Source organism: Haemaphysalis longicornis, unplaced genomic scaffold (assembly GCF_048455015.1).
Source record: "Haemaphysalis longicornis isolate Haplotype H1 unplaced genomic scaffold, Haemaphysalis longicornis Haplotype H1 scaffold_11, whole genome shotgun sequence".
In the NCBI taxonomy this organism is placed as follows: domain Eukaryota; kingdom Metazoa; phylum Arthropoda; class Arachnida; order Ixodida; family Ixodidae; genus Haemaphysalis; species Haemaphysalis longicornis.
Genome location: NW_027526214.1, coordinates 75,041,096 through 75,060,589, shown reverse-complemented (window position 1 = coordinate 75,060,589; position 19,494 = coordinate 75,041,096).

Genomic DNA, 19,494 nt, shown 5'->3' with positions numbered 1-19,494 from the left:
AGAAAATCGCTGTGGCAAGGGCGCGAAGCGACACCCACTGCCCCCCATCGTTTCACTTGTCGCTTCGCGCCCTTGCCACAGTGCTTTTCGGCGGCTCACACTCCTTGCACATCTTCGTCAAAGCGACGGCCCCAACCCCAGAACACATGCATTTGCATGGTGCTACCCCGTCGCTTCAAAGCGACGCCGTTTTTTAGAGAATTTGGCCCCAGGTACCATTCGTGCAGGCGCGGCTGCCACTCCTGCCATGGCTTGCCACAGCTGTTGTCTTCCCCGGAATTCTGCTTGTGTGCTGTTTTCGCAGTGATGTGCCGGCTCCCTGGCTCCTGGACTTGTCGTGTTTGTTAAAGGTCTCACCCTCAGTAGTTACTTGTCCGGACGTTTCGGGCTTTTTCTTGCATTTCTTTCGAGCCGGGACTCTTTTGAGATACGCCGCCTTGGATGCTGCGGAGTCAACTCTTCGAAAGCATTGGTAAAGTTTAACACGTTTAAAGTATATGCGCATTGCGAATGCAGCCAGAAACAACCAACGAAATTAAAAAACTTAGCTATGGGATTTTCGCACTCGTGCGTGTGAACAGGGTGACAAAAGGGCAGCAATTGATAAAAATACAAAGCCCTAGCCACTTTCGTGTCACGAGAACGGGTTTCATTCTTTGCATACCCGCAGGTTTTTTCAAAGATATGATCAGGCTTACACTGGTATTGAGACTGTATTCATCGCAAATGCATAAAAAAATATTGACACGAGAGAATGAAGTTACAAAAGGAATTTATTATCCCTTGAGGGAATGACAAGCGAGAACAATACACACTCATGGCGTGAATAACGTATCCCTGTAATGGTGGTTGGCTCATTCAGGTAAGACTTTCCTGGCCATGAATCAATTCTTTCAAATCACGGTTGTGCTTCCACAAGGTAAGTATATGCAACGCGAATGGAGAAACGCATAAATGCAGTAAACAAAGTTGCCTGTAGTGTACAATGGTTACTTTCGTGCACAGAAGACCCACGAAAGGCGGCATCGATTGCTAGAGTAATGAAGCACTCGGTACAGTGTTGGTATGAAAACGCGTTTATTTTACCATTTCCTGCAGTAGTTTTTGATATATGGGCAGACTTTACAATGTCTTTGGAACATGCGCTCAGTGATTTTCTAAAGCCACTCATAGATTAAGCAGTGTAACTTCTGGAACTGCTATGACTTCATCAGGGATAGAAGAGGAAATGAAAGCTGCACCGATCCGCGAAAGAATGAAGCACTGGCCACTGCTGTACAACAAGAGCGCGTTTCATTGAATGCCTTTACAGCAGGTACTGTTACCTTACCACCGGTTTTTATAGGATATGACTATCCCTCACCAAGTCTTTATGTAATGTTCAAAGCAAATGCAGAAATGCAAACAAAGCAGAGTAAAGAAAGTTAGCTACGGGTTTTTTTTTAATAATTGAATAAATGTTTTGAATAACAAAGCTCTCGCAGTGTGTTGGAGACAGAACAAGCTCTTTAGGAGCTTTAACGCAGTATTTGTAGAAATATTGTATGCACCCAGACCGCCTCAAAAGTTTATTTACCTCCGGGGTGGCTCAGCAGATAAGGTGTTGTGCTGATGAGCCAGAGTTCGTGGGTTCGATTACCGGCCGCGGCGGCCGGTTTTCTGATGGAGGAGACAAAAAAAACGCCCCTGTATAGGAGATTATGGCGCACGTTAAAGATCCTCAGGTGGTCAAAGCTACTCCGGAGCCCTCCACTACAGCGTGCCTCATCGCTTGCGTTGCGGCGGCGCATTAAACCCAACAATCAATCAATCAGTCCTAAAAATATTCTTCGATTATATTGGCCGCTCCAATGGACAGGGCCATGGTATTTATTTATTTATTTAACACGCTTCAGGCCTTCTTAGTGCTATAGTAGGAGTGGGATACACGGCACAGAGCAATGCACGTTAAATAAGTGAAGACGGTTTGTAAAAAAAAAATAAAAAAAATGATACAGCTGTCATTCTGCAAGCAACACACAAGGAAGTACACGAACTATACCCAAGAAATCACAATAAAATATTCTAGTAGGCGTTTTCAAATACAAATACACACAAACAAGTACACTCTCAAAAAGACAATGAACAAAAAAGATTAGGAAAGAACATTTGTATTAGGTCTCAAAAAGATAACGAACAAGAAAGAGTAAAAAAGAACATTTGTATTGCAGACAACACTTGGATTTTGGTTAGAAATGCAGCCGTGCCAAGAGAGCACATTGGACAGGCAACAAACTTCACTGCTCGGTTGTTCGAGGCAAGAATGTATATTTAAATGTGTCCGTGCGTCGGCGTTAGGGGGAATCCTTAATATCATGATTGCTTCTGGTCTGTGTCAGTTTGGCATAACTAACATATCTTTTAGAAGACAGGCGGTACGAGCCGGTCATGATGCTATGAAAAACGTTTACGCATTTTCTTTCTTGACGGGCAAATAAGGTGGTTAGTTTTAGCGATATGAGGGAAGCGTATAGCGAAAATGTGAGGTCGCGCCGGAGATAAATAAATTGGACAGCTTTCATTTCAACGGCTTCGATTTGTTGATATCGCCTTGACGGTAAGTATTCCGCCTAGAGCATGCGTAATTGAATGTTGGTCAGGGGAGTATTCTCCACACTAGTATTTTTGTGTATCTCGATGCCTCTCTGAGTGTGCGCCTTAGGTAACGCAATTTCTAGTATTTTTGTTCTTAGGTATTCGATGTGTGTCGACCAAGATAAGGAACTATTGGAAGTGATATCGAGGTATTGTATTCCAAAACTCTTTGAAGATTTATATCAGTGGATGAGTACGTGAAATTTGACGGAGAACATTTGTTACTAAAAGACATGGACACTGTTTCCTGAAACTTCACGGGGATTGGCTTGTTTGCACGTGGTGAAAAACCTAAGAAAGAATGCGTTAAATTTATGACATTGCGGTGAGGTAATGCATTCGTACAGTAGGCCATCGTCAGCATAAAAGAAGATTTTTGAAGTGATGTTTTTGGCAGGTCGCTAATATAAAACAGAAATAGCAGCGGTCAATGAACAGAGCTCTGGCAAAAACCGAAAGTTACGCTAGACGTATTCAATTCGGATACAATAAATGTTAGAAACTGCGTGATCCAGGAGATAATGTTATATCCATTTGAGCAAAACCGGGTTGTTTGGCATGGCATTTAGTTCGCACAATATTTTACTATGCGGTGCCATGTAAAAAGCTTCGGAGAAATCGACGAAGATAGTGCCAACCGGTTTTCCGGAATCAAGGGCAGACGAAATGTCGTGTACAAATTCAGTTAGTTTTGTCCCCTTGCCAAATGTACTCCTGAATCCATGCTGAAAATTAGACAATCCGTTGTTTTGTTTTAGATGCTGCATAATGTAGTAAAAATAATATGCTCCTTTGTCTTTCATAAATAGGGCGCTAATAAGAGAGGTCTAAATTTGTTAGTTATGTGCTTTTCACCAGACCTAAATAACGGTATGACTTCAGCCAATTTCCAAGAGCGAGGCACTATGCTTGTTTTAAGAGATTTTTTAAGTGCGACGGTACAATAGTGGGTAGTCCAAACAACATAATGTATTAAAACACATTGAAAATATCATCAGGACCTTAGCAATTTTAGGTGTTTAAGTTTTACATTATTTTATTATGCCTTCTTTGCTAATAAAACCTCTGGTATTGATAACGATTGGTTTGCACTATAACACGAAGTGGTAACTAGGTCGTCGCAAGTAAAAACGGACTGGAAAAAGCCGTTGAAAGCTTCAGAGATTACCGCTGGATAATAACTGTTTCATTGTTAATGAAAAATGAAACTGATCTGGCATGGCGGGGCAGTATTGGTGACCAAACCTTGTGTGGGTTACTGGATAATAGGCTGTGAAGTTCTACTCGCGAGAAAGAATTTCTTAGCAAAATTTATTTTGCTACGAAGTTCTTCTTTGCCTGGCAAATCTGTTATCAACAGACGTATGACGTTACCTGAATTTCTTATACTACGAACACGACATAATAGATGCGAGATGGCACGGTTCATTCGTGTACGTTAGTTCTTTGTTTTGTTTTAATCGGTGGAAATCGCAAAGTGCAAGTATTTACTAAATGTTCGAAAACGTCCTACTAGAGCGTCTACGTTGTTGCATGTTGCAAGGGCTGAGAATGACTCAAATTCATCGGCTCAGCAATCGAGAATAGAAATGTCATGCGCACGGTTAAAATCATGAAACAAACTGACGAAAAAGTGCGGATTTACAATTGCGCACCGCAAGCAAACGAACACGGCGCCGTGATCCTGGATTCCGTCGATAAGTTCCGGTGTAAACCGGAACTTATCGACGAATACAAAGCCTAGGAGTCCGTTATTCCTGGTGTTTCCTGTTACTAGCTGGCTAATTCCAAAAAATTACTGAAACTTTATAAGCTCGATACAAATATGTGCGTGAAGGCTGCTGTGAGTGGAAGGCCAGTCGATTCAAGGGGCGTTAAAATCCCCCATGAGAACTATATGCTTGGTGCTGAGGTTCGGTGAGTTTGCAAACTCATTAATCATGTTAAAAATATCGAGGGAGGAATCCGGGGGCGGCATAGGACACCGATGACAATGTGGAACTTGTCAATGTGAAGCTTACAGCATATCGATTCTATGCCAAAGTGCTGGGCAGGACTGGAAACCTTAGGTAAGACCGCAAAAGCAAGGCAACGCCTCCGCCTATACCTTTTTGTGTATCGTTACGAACCGAGACATTACCGGGTGGGGTGAACTTACAATCATAAACGGCATCGTAGACCACGTTTCAGTTATACCTGTCTTGTGTGGGGAGTGTGTTGAAACGAGAGAAATGAAGTCAAGGAATTTATGTGTTATGCTTCTTGCTTTACGGTTGCTAATAGTTTGGTAGCTGCAGAACTACAGGGTAGTCAAGGCGGAGTTCCAGACGAAAGCCGAGCACTTGAGAGGCGGCAACATTGAAGAGTGGTGCAGGATTCTTCGACGGTACTTTCGGAGCTGTACCAAGTTTGTTTGTGGCCCGGCTATGGTAACCAGGGGCAATACGTACAACCTTCGAGACGTCGCTCCAATCGTAGCGAACAGTGACGATAAATACATGATTATTTTGTAACTTTTTGTCAGGAAATGTTTTCACGAATATTATGAGTTTCACCCCAACATTTCTTGCTGATACAGCCCACTTTAAAAGAGTAGTCTTTCGAGAAGCTTTATTCATAGCCATTCAAAAGTTTGGGATTTCTTTGTTTTCGCTAACATCTGGCAGTTTCAATATGATTGGACGCGCTCGCCATTCCTTCGCTTTGCATAATCTGTGTAGACCATCAAAGACTGGCATTTTCATTTTCGTTGTCTGCGAGACAAGCGCAGATATGCGAGGCAGCATAAAGTCGCCATTTTCGCCATTGTCCTTTGGATGTTCGTGTAAATATAATATTATTTCTTCTGCTTTGATTATCAAGCTCGTCTATCACGAACCTCATTTGTGCGATCGTTTTACCCGCCAAAGCAGATTCCTTTTGCAAGATTTCGAACGCAGTTTCTGATTTGCAACCACCCGAAACAGATTCGAGCATCACCACTTATGATTCTCATCCATCAAATCTTGCGTTAAATTGTGTTTTTGTATCTACAATGTCAATAGCGATTTCCGTTTACTTGCATGCAGCTGAGAAAGCATTGCTAAAACTGTAGTCTTATCAATTTTGCTTTGCGTAGCATGGTCAGATGGTGCAGCCGCCTCCGAAGGGGAATTTGAACTTGTTCTAGAGCGGGTTGTGGGCGATCTGTGTGATTGGTTAGCTTGCCTACTTTATTTTTCTGACCAGGGCCAGGGGTGAATTCTATGTCACCGCTAAGAATTTGGTGGCAAACACGATAAAACAGATCCGGAGATAGCGATATAAAATCTGATGGGCAAGAAGCGGCAGCAAAAAATGGTCATCCGATCTTAAGCACTGTGCATGGTTTAGGTAACGCACCTGCGTGAATAAGACGAAAGAATTGGGCATGGTGCTAAAACTGCGGCTGGCTTATCAACAGGTAGAGACCTCTGGGGCGGGAACTTTTATATGCGCAGAAGTCGTCACATGCTAGTTACGCAGAATGATTGGAGGATCACTTGGGATGTTCCTGCGTTGATTAACGTGAAAATCGTCAGTCACAGTGCAGCTTAGTCCAACGATGCTATCGAGAACGGGTGAAACATATCTTGGGAGCCCGCAGCTGATGGTGTACGCACGCTCCCTTGGTTAAACAGTAGCGGTGTGCGAATATCATGTTTTTCGAATACGAATCGAATACGAACATATAGCTTCGAATATCGAATGAAATACCGAATATTCAAGGGGGGACATGGCTTTTCAAATAAACTATTTTAGTTCTTTGAAGATTTTGATAAAAATTGGCACATCAACTGGAAATGCTTCGGTGATGCACCCTAAAAATCTCAAAGTAATATTTTGAAAACTTTAGTGATAAAATTTTCTTCGGTTCCCCTTTTGCCGAGCTTGAGCGGCCTATAAAGCATGATAAAAAACTCGTTCGAAGTGCTTTGCATTCCGAAATAAATGGATGAGGTCGTGACAGGGGTAAATGTTTTTATTACAACACAATGTTTTTTAGTTTTAAGTTTTTTAGAGGTGAAAGTAGAACGGGCGTATAGAACAGGAGCGACTATTTGAATAAAAATTTCCCTGAACGTAAACCTGAAAAACCAAGCATGTCACGACCTGAATGTTTATCAAGGAATGCAATGCGAGAATGGAATCAAAATAGACGAAGCGGTCACGAAGAAATCACTGGAGCAAGCGGCGTAGGTGGCAAAGAAACTGTTCTGGGAAAAGTCTTCCGAAGTTTGAAAATGGCTTTCATTCATCAAAAGTAGCTAGGGTTGTAGCCTTTCATGCCCTTTTAAACACAGGGCTTCTGCAATACCTTGCCTTGAATTAGGTGCCTTTTGCAGCGGTTTTCTTTCCATAAAACATCATTTTCAGTACATAACCTAGTTCACGGACCAAGCAGAGGGGAGATGGCTTTCAATGCAAAGTTGGTCGGCTGGTTGCCTCTACTGCACTGGAGAACTTCACTCTGCAATGTTGTGAGCAGGGCAACAAGTGGAGAACTTCTTTTTACCTAAATTTTAGAACTGAGTTTTACTTCTTTTTTGCTGTAGAACCTTGCCTGCAGCCGCAACTTCGTACTCGTACGTGCAGGTGTTTATTTGCCAAAAGTTTACGCAACACAAAGATATGAATGAGCTGCTCTGGAGCTTGGCAATATTCTACATAACTTCAACAACAATGCATGCATGATTTTTATTACAGTTGAAATTCAGGGAATCCAATATTTCTCGCAGCACGGCCAATATGCACTAACCTATAGATGAACGGATTTTTTTAAAGCGTTTACCTACAAAATGTCATTTGTTAAATGCTACGACAGTGAGGTACATTATGAACACCGTTGACACGCTTCTTTTGCCAACGCAGACCTTTTAGCATGATTACTCGAAGTGCGTGCGAAACGCTCCGCAAGAAAGCGATATGGCTCACCCGAATCACGGCGCTCGCATATTGCAACATGTCATACTTTGATTATGCCTGATATGACCAGTCAGGTCGCTCTTAAGGCTAAATATAATGTGACAGGCTTTAATTACAACTACTGCCATTTAATATTACCCGGTAGCGCAGTCACACGATGCTGCAACCCGCAGTGGCTACGCCGTGGGCACTGCAGCTTTTGACGTGTCGGCCGTTTCTTTCCCAAGGCTAGCAAGCCTACTGTAAAACATAGCAATAACTAAGCGTGTAAGCATCGAAAATCAGACGAAACGTTCACTTCGCGAACCACTATCACAAGCGCGCACACCACGTTTCAACCTCAGGGATAAAGTCACGCGCACCACGAATCGTTTGATGACCTTCACCTTTCGAGCCAGGCGAATTCCCGTAGTCTGGCTTGTGATCTCAGGTGTTCCCATCGGGATAATGTCCGTGTTCTATGCCCAGAACAATAAAATGACTGAAGAGAATCTTGGCCGAGTCAAGGAGCGAAAATGAACTCAGAAACGCGCGCACTACGCAGTTCAGGTGGCCGCCATCTTGCATTGCCGCGGCAACGCCCAATCAGGAGGGCCGTTCCATTGCGCGCCGACCGGAAGGCCAATCACGCTTCAGCTTCTATTTATGGGTTCATTTGTGCGTCTTTCTTTATCTGCAGTTATTGTTTTTGTGAGTGAACTAAGATAAAATAGATAACCGGGAAAGGAAAGCCGATCGCTCCGCCGATCCAATGGTACGAAAATGACCGCGCCCGGTGGCACCTAAGCGGAGATACATAGCTCCAAAAATTACCGTTTTTTTGCCATTTTGCGCAGACATTTTGTCACCGCAGCTACCAAAAGTATTGTTTATGCCACTTTGTGGAGGGTTTCGGCGGAAACATTTTGCAAACGCACAGGAGAGAAAACATGGAGGCCAAATAGGCGGCTTTCAATAAGTGATGTTTTGGGCATTTTCCCGTAGTTGAAAGCCGCTCCCCAAATATGCAATCGAAAATTTCGCTAATAGCCGATTATTCGAACCATTTCGAATATTTGAAATGTTTTGAATACATAGTTTTCGAAGGGAATACAAATATGAGATTTTATATTCGAGTATTATTCGAAATATTCGAATATTCGCACACACCTAGTAATCAGTCATCGTTGCCGTCACATGTCAGTGACGCAGGATGATTGGTGAATCAATTATGACGTTGTGGCGGTGATTAGGGTCAAAGCCATGAGTAGCAGTCCAGCTTAATCGAACGATGCTATAAAGTACGTGTCGAACATGATAACTTGGGGCCATGCAGCCGACGACGTTCGCCCGTTCCCTTTGGTAATTATTCGTTGGTGTCGCGGTAGAAGCTCTCGTTTCCAGCACAGTATTGTCAGGGAAGCATAGTCCGGCCAGGCCGCAGGTAATTTGTGTGAAGAAGATGAAAGGGTTGAGGATGGCACTTCAACGGGTGCAGCCTTGCCTAATCGTAACATCCGTGTACAGAAACGCTTTCGGCGTGAGTGACAATATGTGAGCTTCGACGCTAGTAGCTCTTTTCCGCCTGCAATCACAATGTTGCATAGTATGCATACTTTTGGGAATTGCATTAACAGTATTTCCATGAGATCCATAAATTAATACGTAATAGAACCTAAGAGAACAAGGAAGTTTTCCTGTTAAGCATAACAGACCATGTTTAAAAGGTTTGAAGACAGATTGAAACTATGAATTATGGGGTAGTGCATGGATTGCTTGTTAATTACAAATTAGGTTAAGTTTTTAGGGAGACGGAGTTTCGTGATACGGAACGACCAGTTTTAAAGGCAGCCGACGACAGGGCGCCCAAGGAACGAACCCACGCGGATGATGATGACGGTGATGATCAACAAGCGATAGTTCTGATACGTTTGGGTGGGTAGCAGTAACAGGGAATTTCACCTGTTGTCATCAATGCTGCTAATTATAATCATCATGTCGCTCCCGCAACGAATATCGGAACAGCACACTTCCCAGGATCTTTCTCGCATAGCTGAAGGCCGGCAGATGGACCTACATAGCTACAGTTCGCGATGGCAGTAGTGTTTCAACAATGAGACGTGCAGTACACCGGCTCCACAGCGTATACGAACCACTGAAATATCCAACAGTGACACGAAACAGTTACCTAGCGCTATTTATTGAATGATAAGGTAGGGACCGAGGTAGTGGTGAAAACGTTTTGCAATGTCTCAGAGAACGAACAGGGGTACAAAAAAAGACCTAGAACCCCTTGGGATGATTACACGGATCGGTGTGTTGAATCATACCACGCTTTCCCTTCTTGGTGCATCGATTTCGGGGTTGTCTCTGGCCACACGTGAAAACTAAACAATCCTTATGCGAAATGTTTGTGAAATAGTGACATAGCAGGCACTACCGCCTAGAAAAAGGCGGTGTGCATGACGAACGAGGATGCACTGTCGTAAACAAGAAAAAGTGCGAGAACGGGGCGGTGCACTGGCTAGCCTAATTATGTGCGAATCTCACCAAGGGTGGGAATATGTCCCAGTTGCTGTGATTCCTAATGATACACACAGAGGTGATATCGCAAAGAGTGTGGTAAAAAGCTTCGTGAAGCGTATAACACGTGTAGATGTCATTCAAGCAGCAGTAATCATAATAATCAAGCTAATCCTCAAGCTAAACAGAAAAACTAAGAAAAATCCCGCCATCTCCATGAAGTGAACGATGATAATGAGGGGGGCTAAGCTAAAGTGCTTATCGAAAAAACCTGAAACATTTGCCCACTTATCGTATAAAGTCTCGACGTGTCAAGCATACCACCGCTCCATTGACAAGCCCGTCGACGACGTCGATGTTTGGGATGATTATGTAGTGCTTGTTTTGGACGATGAGAACCTTCATGGGTAAGTTGGCGAATTAGATGTGTGACATTTTACCCACCTTGGCCAGCGCCTTCTGCAGAGCGTCTTGTGTCGCGTACCCCGGGTACGTGTCTTTAGCTCGCAGGCGCCGAACGACAACCTCTTCTTCCTCTACTCGTTGTTGGGCAGCAACGAACGCGTTGAACGTGTTGAATCCCTAGGGGGATTCTCCCACAATTATCATCGTTCCTCCGTGTACGGCAGCAACGCGGGACGGGACGGGGCCCGAGCAAGAGTCTTGAGCTCGCAGGTGACGAACAACAACCTCTTTTTCTTCCTCTTCTCCTTGCTGGGTAGCAATGAATGCGTTGAACGTTTTGACCACTTCGGTCATTTTAAGCTTTCAAAATCGACGACGTCAACAGGTACTGAATCGGCAGCTGTTCGGGGGGCCCTTTTATTTATCCAGCGGGAATCGCCAGAAAAATGGGTTGTGCTATGTGACTTGAGGTCTGCTCTTGAGTGCATCCAGTCTGCCCTCCGCCGCAGCCCATACGAACAACTTGTGGCAAAAATCCGGTGCTTATATGACACATTAGTCAGACATAAAAATGATATTGTTTTCCAGTGGCTCCCAAGCCACTGCGGCACTACTTGGAACGAACAGGCGGATATAGTGCAATTTCGACCCGCATCCTCTATCACGCACTGATGCAGCAAAGTCGCTGTGGTGCATTGCCCAGGATGTCACTCTCGCTCAGTGGAATACACCTGTGTTCTCGAACGCTCGTCTCTACTCGCGCGACCCATATTTGCAGCGCCACCTTCCTTCTTAACGTGCCACGCTCGGACGTCACATTACTTTGTCGCCTGTGGCTATGTGTTGCCTTGACCGTAGCCTACTCCCACATAATTGGAATGGCCAACAGCCCTGATTGATTGATTGATTGATTGATTGATTGATTGATTGATTGATTGATTGATTGATTGATTGATTGATTGATTGATTGATTGATTGATTGATTGAAATTTTAAGTTTATTTGACAGGATGGCGTACATAGTGCCGAGGGTGAAGGCGACTTAAAAGTCGCCTGACTTGACCTCTGGCTCCCAGTGACACTGGCAACGCCGACAGCGTTTCAAGCTTGGAAACATTTGAAACAAAAAAAGAAAAAGAAAGGAAAGGAAAGCAAATAAAAAACGGGACAATCAGATAGCAACACTGAGTTATAAAACAACCAACATTTGACACGAGATATAGCAGGATTGCACTACTACAAACATTGTAGCCAGCAAACAAAAGGGTGTGCATAGTTTACATTCCGAATAAACACTACATAAAGAGATGCAAAGACAGCATCAAGGTAGCAAATGACACCAATGTAAGTCATGATAAATTCATAAAGTAAGGTTTAATTTGCTAATAAATAAATATAAACACCTACAACAATCAATAAGGGCTATTATGTCGGGATGATAGTTTAAAACATTTGGTATCGACCGTTCTAACAGCTGGGTACCTTAATTCGTCCTGATCCTATTTTTCTTGGAAACAGTATGCCGAAAGCTGTAGTGTGAATGAGTGTCTGTGTACCTAAGAGAAGGATTCGCGGTCACTTATATAGGTAAGGTATATGGTCTCAGGTAACCTAAGTTCGTACACATATTTCATACTATTAATTAAATTTTGTGTGAAATAATTTAAGGTATAAACAGCCATAGGCCAGTTATTGTTAAAAGGAATACCCCTTTTCTGAATCGAAACGAGAAAGTTAAGGTTCGACTTAGAAGAAACACCCCAAACAAACCGACAATATTGCAAACGAGAATGAAGAAGGACGAAATACAGTTGACGCTTTACAGGTGTTGGTAACAAAGGTCGCAGTTTATTTAACAGTTCAATAGATTGTGCGGTGGTGTGTTTAACAAAACCGACATCGTGATTCCAAAGCAGATTTTTGTGAAAGAAAACACATGAAAATGTGTGTACTTCAACCCTTTCGAGTGGAAGGGATTGAAATGTTAGAGGGCAAGGAATTGTTGTAGGCCCATTCTTAGACGTGAAAATGATATTTTGTTTTCTTAACGTTAAGCTTTATTCATTTGCATCCAGCCAGAGGGAAAGCTGTTGTAAGCAGGAATGTGCAGTAGCGATGACGGATGCCAAATCAGTGGACGAAAAAAAAAACATTCATATCGTCAGCATAAAGAACAATATCCTGGGTGAACAAAATCTAAAAAAATATCATTAATGTGTAAAAAAATAGAATTGGCCCCGATATAGACCCCTGTAGGATATTTTTTGCCTGTCGGATTGAACATCATGAACTGAGACGAATTGCTCACGGTCTGATAAGTATCTGCGAAAAAGATGATGGGAAGTTTCCCCTATACCGAATTGTGACAGTTTAAGAAAAAGAATGTCATGTTTAATTGAATCGAAAGCCTTATACTGTCGACTAATAATATGCCCAGACTCTACGCAAGCCATCCACCACATACGCCGCGTAACACAAGCTACAGCGTTCGCAGATGCCATTCACCACTTACCACGAAGCACTCGTCGGGTGCTCTTCGCGAAACGCAAGCTCAGGTGAGCTCGGCTTTTTCTTGGTTTTCTTTTTGTACCTGGGTGGCGCAACGTAGAGCTTAAACAACTCTGCTGGTTAAAGTTCAGAATCGTTTTGTGAAGATGATTGTAAAGATTTTTGTAAAATTCCGAACAGTTTTTCCTAAAACAACGCTATGGTAAAATTCCGAACCGTTTTTCCTAAAACAACGCTATGGCATATTTTAGAAGAAATTGTAGCAACACTCAGCTAAACCTACAGGCTCGGAGGCAGCTGCAATACCCTGTTTGAAAAACATAAGCAGGAATTTTAAAATTTTCTGGTCTTTAAGGTTGGCAATTACTTTACAATTTCTTTAGTATAGAGGATTTATATACTGTTCAGGTAAACTTGAGCCATCAACGTTACTATGCTTTTTGGCTGGAGCATCATAGCACAACTATGGAAAGCTCATTGTGCTGGAAATGATATCATGTGGGGATTACAATTTACGGACTATGCCCCACTATACAACTCCATCCTAATATTTCAAATATTTTGCAGTGCAGACAGCGGTTGTCGCTCATTCAAGAGGTGAATAAAACATTTTATGATAAGCGACACCAAGACGGCATGCACACCGTGCATTGTGGTGAGAAATTGTACATAAATATAAGAGTGTTATTGTGTTTCGCCAAAATGCTGGTGCATTTTTATTCTTTTGTGCCTTAATTATCAGTAGAGAGAATAAACTGCATTTTTAAGAATCATACACCTGCATTTCACGAATTCTCAATTAAACAAGCCAATAACGCCACAAGCGCATTTCCATTAAGGAAATCTGTTTGCTAATTTTTCTATCGTTCGCGAGGCTTATTCAGATGCAGGAATGGCAAATGCACATTCCCTTTAGTCTTTTATAAAATGAAGGCGTTCGTTTAATGCATTATCTTTTCTATTCAAATTCACAGACAGATAATTTCTTGAGATATCAAACATTATGCCTGCGCTCTTTCCATTCCGATTTTTGAGTTTCGTGCCAATCGTGTGTGTTTGCTTATTCCGATTCGCAGTCTAAGGTTTAGGCAAGTAAACCATCCTTTTTTTTAGTGCAGGCTTGCTGTTACTTATTGGAGCCTACTTCTTTTGTGACGTTTGCATTTGAGGACATGATTCTGTTCATCGGTAAGTGTGTTGTGGCTTGCATAACTTTTCTGTGCCAACTCAAGCCGTAACCACAAGCACGGGCGGGCGCTCTTGCTACCCCACACTCAAACACTGCACTCTTGTATACCACATAATTCAGCACCCGCGCGCTGCAAAGTGCAGAAGATGGGTGAGGGACAGCCCCCGCTCGGAGGAGATCAAGTGTGGGCCACACGGCGCTTGATAGGCCTACCGATTGAAAATATTCGATCTTTTAAAATGGCCTATTTTTACAATGCTGAACACTGTAATATATTACTTATCAGACTCACGTCATGTTGTAACAAAGCAATATGACATTTACTACTAGATTTGTACTGAAATATAGCAACATGGACACATTAGGCACAAGGCACTAAAAACTATGTCTGTGTCCCGCTGAACAAAGTTCGATTACGGCCACATTTTTATTCCTAGATAGTGTCTGCTGCAGCTGACACACATCGAAAGTACATATGACCAGTATACTTTTCGGCTTACGAATAAACTACACTGGCATATCACGATGAAGACTGAACTCAATAGCAGTAACGTTGCAAGCTGGAGCAAACGGTGGCACGCCCTCAACCTCAGGCCGCCCCAGTGCAGGCCCTATTACCGGTGAAACGAAAGTGTGTTGCGCAGCAACTTTGAATGGCCCCACCCAGTAAATGGCTTCCAGAGCCAACACAAATATATGGTATTGTCATACCTTCAATAACGTACTTATAGTCGTGCTTTGTATCCGGCCGCTGCGATATGCCACACGGTTCATGTGTGCTTGGAATCGAGAGCGCAATAGTAGGTGGTTACCGCTTAACACAGCGAGACACCATAAAGGACCTGAAACTCGTTACTGTAAAAACAGCTGCCAACTTACAGCAATCAATGAAAAACCTGCGATGTATAATTTTTAATTATTTCAAGAGAATGGTGGTCGTGTTAACGTAATTAGGCGACGTTTTAAGTAACCCTTAAAAAGTGTTGCTTTAATGCATGTATGGCCATTCCAGCAACATCATGGTTATGTAGACAAGATGTAGATTGAGGAAACATGAGTTCCTACCTAAGACATAAACAATGTAGGATAAAAATACATAACCGTCTTGCAGACGTACCGCTACAACATCCCTAAACGCACTACCAAGGTAACATCCCATAAACAGCATCCATAAGCAGCCCATAAGTACAGAGGGCAACACCCGTGTCTATGACTCAGTTTTCATACTTATAACCTTATCTTTCCTCGGCCGAAAAACATTTCGAGGAATCTATTGTGTAATGTAGAAGTATTGACCATTTATTTTGACCTCAATGTTTTTTGTGACAAGTTTGAGTCCGTAGTTTTGAGAGATAACCAGTTCCAGTTAAACTCAGTGTTATAGACATGGGTGTTTCACACTGTACCATTACAAGCGCCTTCTATGATATTCTCACGTGATATAGACGGTTTTTTTGTAGTTGAAGCATCAGGAAATAGACATTTCTCTTTCTTAGTTGGACGTCTCCCGGATATTCGCTAAACGATTGCTGTCATCTTCAAAATATTTGTAGCACTGAGTGCAGTTTGCTTGGTTCTGAGCATACTGCGCATAATTTGTTACTCACAGTGAAATACAAGGTACACGAAATACAGGAAAACACGGAGTGCTGCACGCTCGGCAGCTGAGAAAGCAGAACATAAATCAAAAGTGAAATGAAAGGGAACACCATCCTATAGTATGCGACAGACGGAGTCTTTAGCCCAAACGCACCATGCAGCCGCCGGAGCCGGTGTCATTGCGATGGACGTATCGATGACCACATCATAACTTGCAGAAAAGAGCAGCGTAGTTGCGTGTAGCGCTAGCAGTAGGAACCGGGTCCTGGTTCTGCGTCAATATCGGCTTGCACACCTTGAAGATACGCTCTAGCACACGATGACAAGTAACGTGCATGGTCCAGGAAAATTTATTCAGGTTTGAGGTAAGCCTTGCGGAACCTGAGTAACTGTAACAGGCGACAGAATACGTCTTTAGCCCAACCATGTTGTGCCACCGCTACTGCCGACGTTGCTAGTAGAAAGTCTATGAACCCTTGTACCAGAATAAGATTTATGGGAACCGCCTGCGATAGGTGATACAAGTAACGGGCTATAGTCTTCTTGAGTCGCTCGGTCAGCCCGTTTCTTTGCCAATGTACGCTGTGGTTCGGCGCTTCTCGGTGTAGGTAAGCTTCATCACTTGTTCTGCTAGGACTGACGTAAACGCAGTGCCCAGGTCGATAACTACAGCTGTGGGGGCACCATTTCGAAGCAAAATACTGTGGAGGAAAAATCTCTCAATTTCTACTGATGTACCCCAGGGTACCTCTTTCGCTTCGCAGTATCGTATGATCTTATCCGTAGTGACCACTACCCACTTTCTGCCAGTTCATGACACATAAAGCGTGCCCAGCAAATCAATGCCCACGCATAGATACTGCACGTTTGGTGGATCAATCAGTTGCAGGAAGCCGGCTGGCCTAGTGGGAAGGGTTTGTCGCCGCTGACATTCGCGCCAAGTCGGAACGTAATGTTTAACTGTCTCTGCTAACTTCCGCCGATAGTACATTTGGCGGACCCTCGCTACAGTGCTAGTGAAGCCTAAATTACCGGAGTAGGGTGTGTCGTGACAAGCGCACAAAAGCTCCCACGCCGCCATTTTGGCACCGCGAGAGGGGGGAGTGCCCGTAGCGTATAAGCCTTGTAGAAGATGTTGTCCCGCAGCACAAAGGATAAAATTGAGCGGTTAAAAATATTGGGAAACGCAAGGTACGTTGTTCTAGGTTCTCGAAGAGAGGTTGGATCTAGGGGTATCGTTTTGTCCTTGGCAAAGATCGGTCACACACAAAAGCTTGGAGGAAAGCTGTGTCATTCTCCGACTCAACAAGATTCTGCTCAAGAGGAGCTCGAGACAGTCGCCGTACTTGTTCCGCTGTCAAGATTTATAGACGAAGGTCAAATCAAAATTTTTTTTCTTGTAGCTGCACCGTGTAAGGCGGCCATAAGGGTATCAGAGAATTTCCAGCCAGCACAAGCAGTGATGCTCGCTGCTGAACATTGAAGTAGGTTCTGAACTTGCTTACCACCATAGTATAGCCAAATGATATTTCTCTGGCGTTTAGTAGTTACTCTGTGCTAGGAGAAGAGTAGGGCTGCTGTACGCAACCACCCGCTTTAGTTCATCCTGCCATGTACGAAGACGGCACCCGGAACGTTGTTTGCGTCGGTGTGCAATACCGTCTAAGCTTCGTTGTCAAAGTTCCTGAGTGCAGGGGTTAGACTACAGGTCCTTCTTCAGCTACCCCAACCGCCTGGCACTGCTCCTCTCCACAAACGAAAGGTACCTCGTTTGAAGTCAAACGGGAAGAGAACCCCATAGGTTTTGAAAAATTGGCCAGAAAGCTTCAATTGTAGACCGGACGAACAATCTGCGTACGGCCTGGTTTCCCATTTTTGTCGGAAAGAAGCTCACGGCAGACGTCATTTTGGGGGCAGGGCTAACACCTTCATGGCTTACCGGATGTCCGAGAAACTAGTTTTTGAACGCGGAGTGGTTATTACCTGGCTTGAGAGTCAGAACCGTCACACCTATTGCATCGAACATTTCGGGGGCATTCCATATGTTCAACGAATGGTTTACAAATGATTACGACATCATCTAGATAGGCTAGACAATTTTGCCATTTGAGTTATGAGAGAACACTGTCCAGCAGTTCTTGAAAGACAGCGCGAGCAGAGCAAAAGCCGAATAGTAGCACTTTCAACTCGTAGAACCCATCTGGTGTGAATAAGGCAGTCTGCACGGACTCGTTCATATACTCCAATCTGCCAATAACAGCTATGCGTGTCGATGGACGAGAAGTACATGGCGTTGCACAGTCTGTCTTGTGAGTCATCGATTCGAGGTAAGGGATAGATATCCTATTTATTATCTCATTTGACCGGACTAATCAAAGCAGAAGTATAGGATACCATCCTTTTTTGCCACGAGGACGGCCGGGTATCCCCAAGGACGCTTTGATGGCTGCATCACATCATCGGGCCACATTTCGTTGAATTGGCGTTGAATTGCCCCTTTCATTTTTGAGGAATCCCTTTACTGTTGCAGCCAAACAGGCCTCTCTCCATCTTCGGTTATGATTCTATGTTTAATAAAGGCAGTGCGCGTCACCATCGAAAGCAAAGGGAAACATGCACTGGAGGAGTTGATAGGGGACTGAAGCTTACGTTGTTGCTGAGTTTAAATTTAGGCCAATTTATGCTTTATTGAATGAAAACGAAGTGGCTGGGGTAGCAGAAACGTTCGTGGTTTATTGCTGATTTTGTGCCCTGCTAGCCGGTAATGAACCCAGCAAGGTGTTCGCTCCTTCGACATCGCCTGTTTCGGAGAGAGAAGCCACAGTGCTGTTGCGGGTCATCCGCTGAGGTGTGGTACTGAAGTTTGCGAGGTGTAGTTCCCTAGCGTTGTTTAGGTACTTCATTAGTGCCCCAGCAACGCAGATCTGCCATTCTAACAGAAAGGGCACTTTTGCTTCGTCTATTCCACATTCCATCTACTTTCAGTGTTGACAGCGACAAACTACTTCGGGGTAGCAGTCTCACGTTATCATCAGAAAAGAGTAATGCCATGCTGCATGGTTCATTTAGGTTCACACGCTCGCTTGGTCTGGAACCTCACCAGTCACTCTCTTATCTCAATCATGGCCTCATACTCGCAAAGAAAGTCCTATCCCCCGCACGGGGCACCTAGAGCAATCTTGGTGACGGTATTGGCGACAGCGCGGACCCCGAGCCCCCATACATCAGTTGTAATCAACCGTGACAATGAGCTTTAAGTTAGAAATCTTAAATGCTGGCCATCGGAGCCCGGGTCAAGCTCCGGCGGATGGGATCTCTGTCTGTTTACCCAACAGAGAGAGAGAGAGTAAACTTTATTAAAGAAAAAGAGCCAAGAGGTCGGTTTTCTCAGTCCAGGACCCCGTTGAAGCGTCCAGCCGTCTTAGCCCGGTGAATCAGCCGAAGCTGTTTGCCCGGCAGGGAGTTCCGGAACCACTTCAACTATAAGGGTAAGGCTGTCGAAGAAAGTACCCCCCGTCTGCCTGCTTTTATACTGTGCCTTATGCTTTTTTCAACTCCCCCGAAACAAGATCGGCCCCAGAAAGGGGCCGCACCGAAGTGAATTTCTCACCGCTACGTACCATAAAAACCTCCAAACCTGACAACTTTCGCCGTTTTTTGATCACCTGAAACACTTACGTCTAAGACCGTCTTCCTCATTGCTAAGTTTGTTGA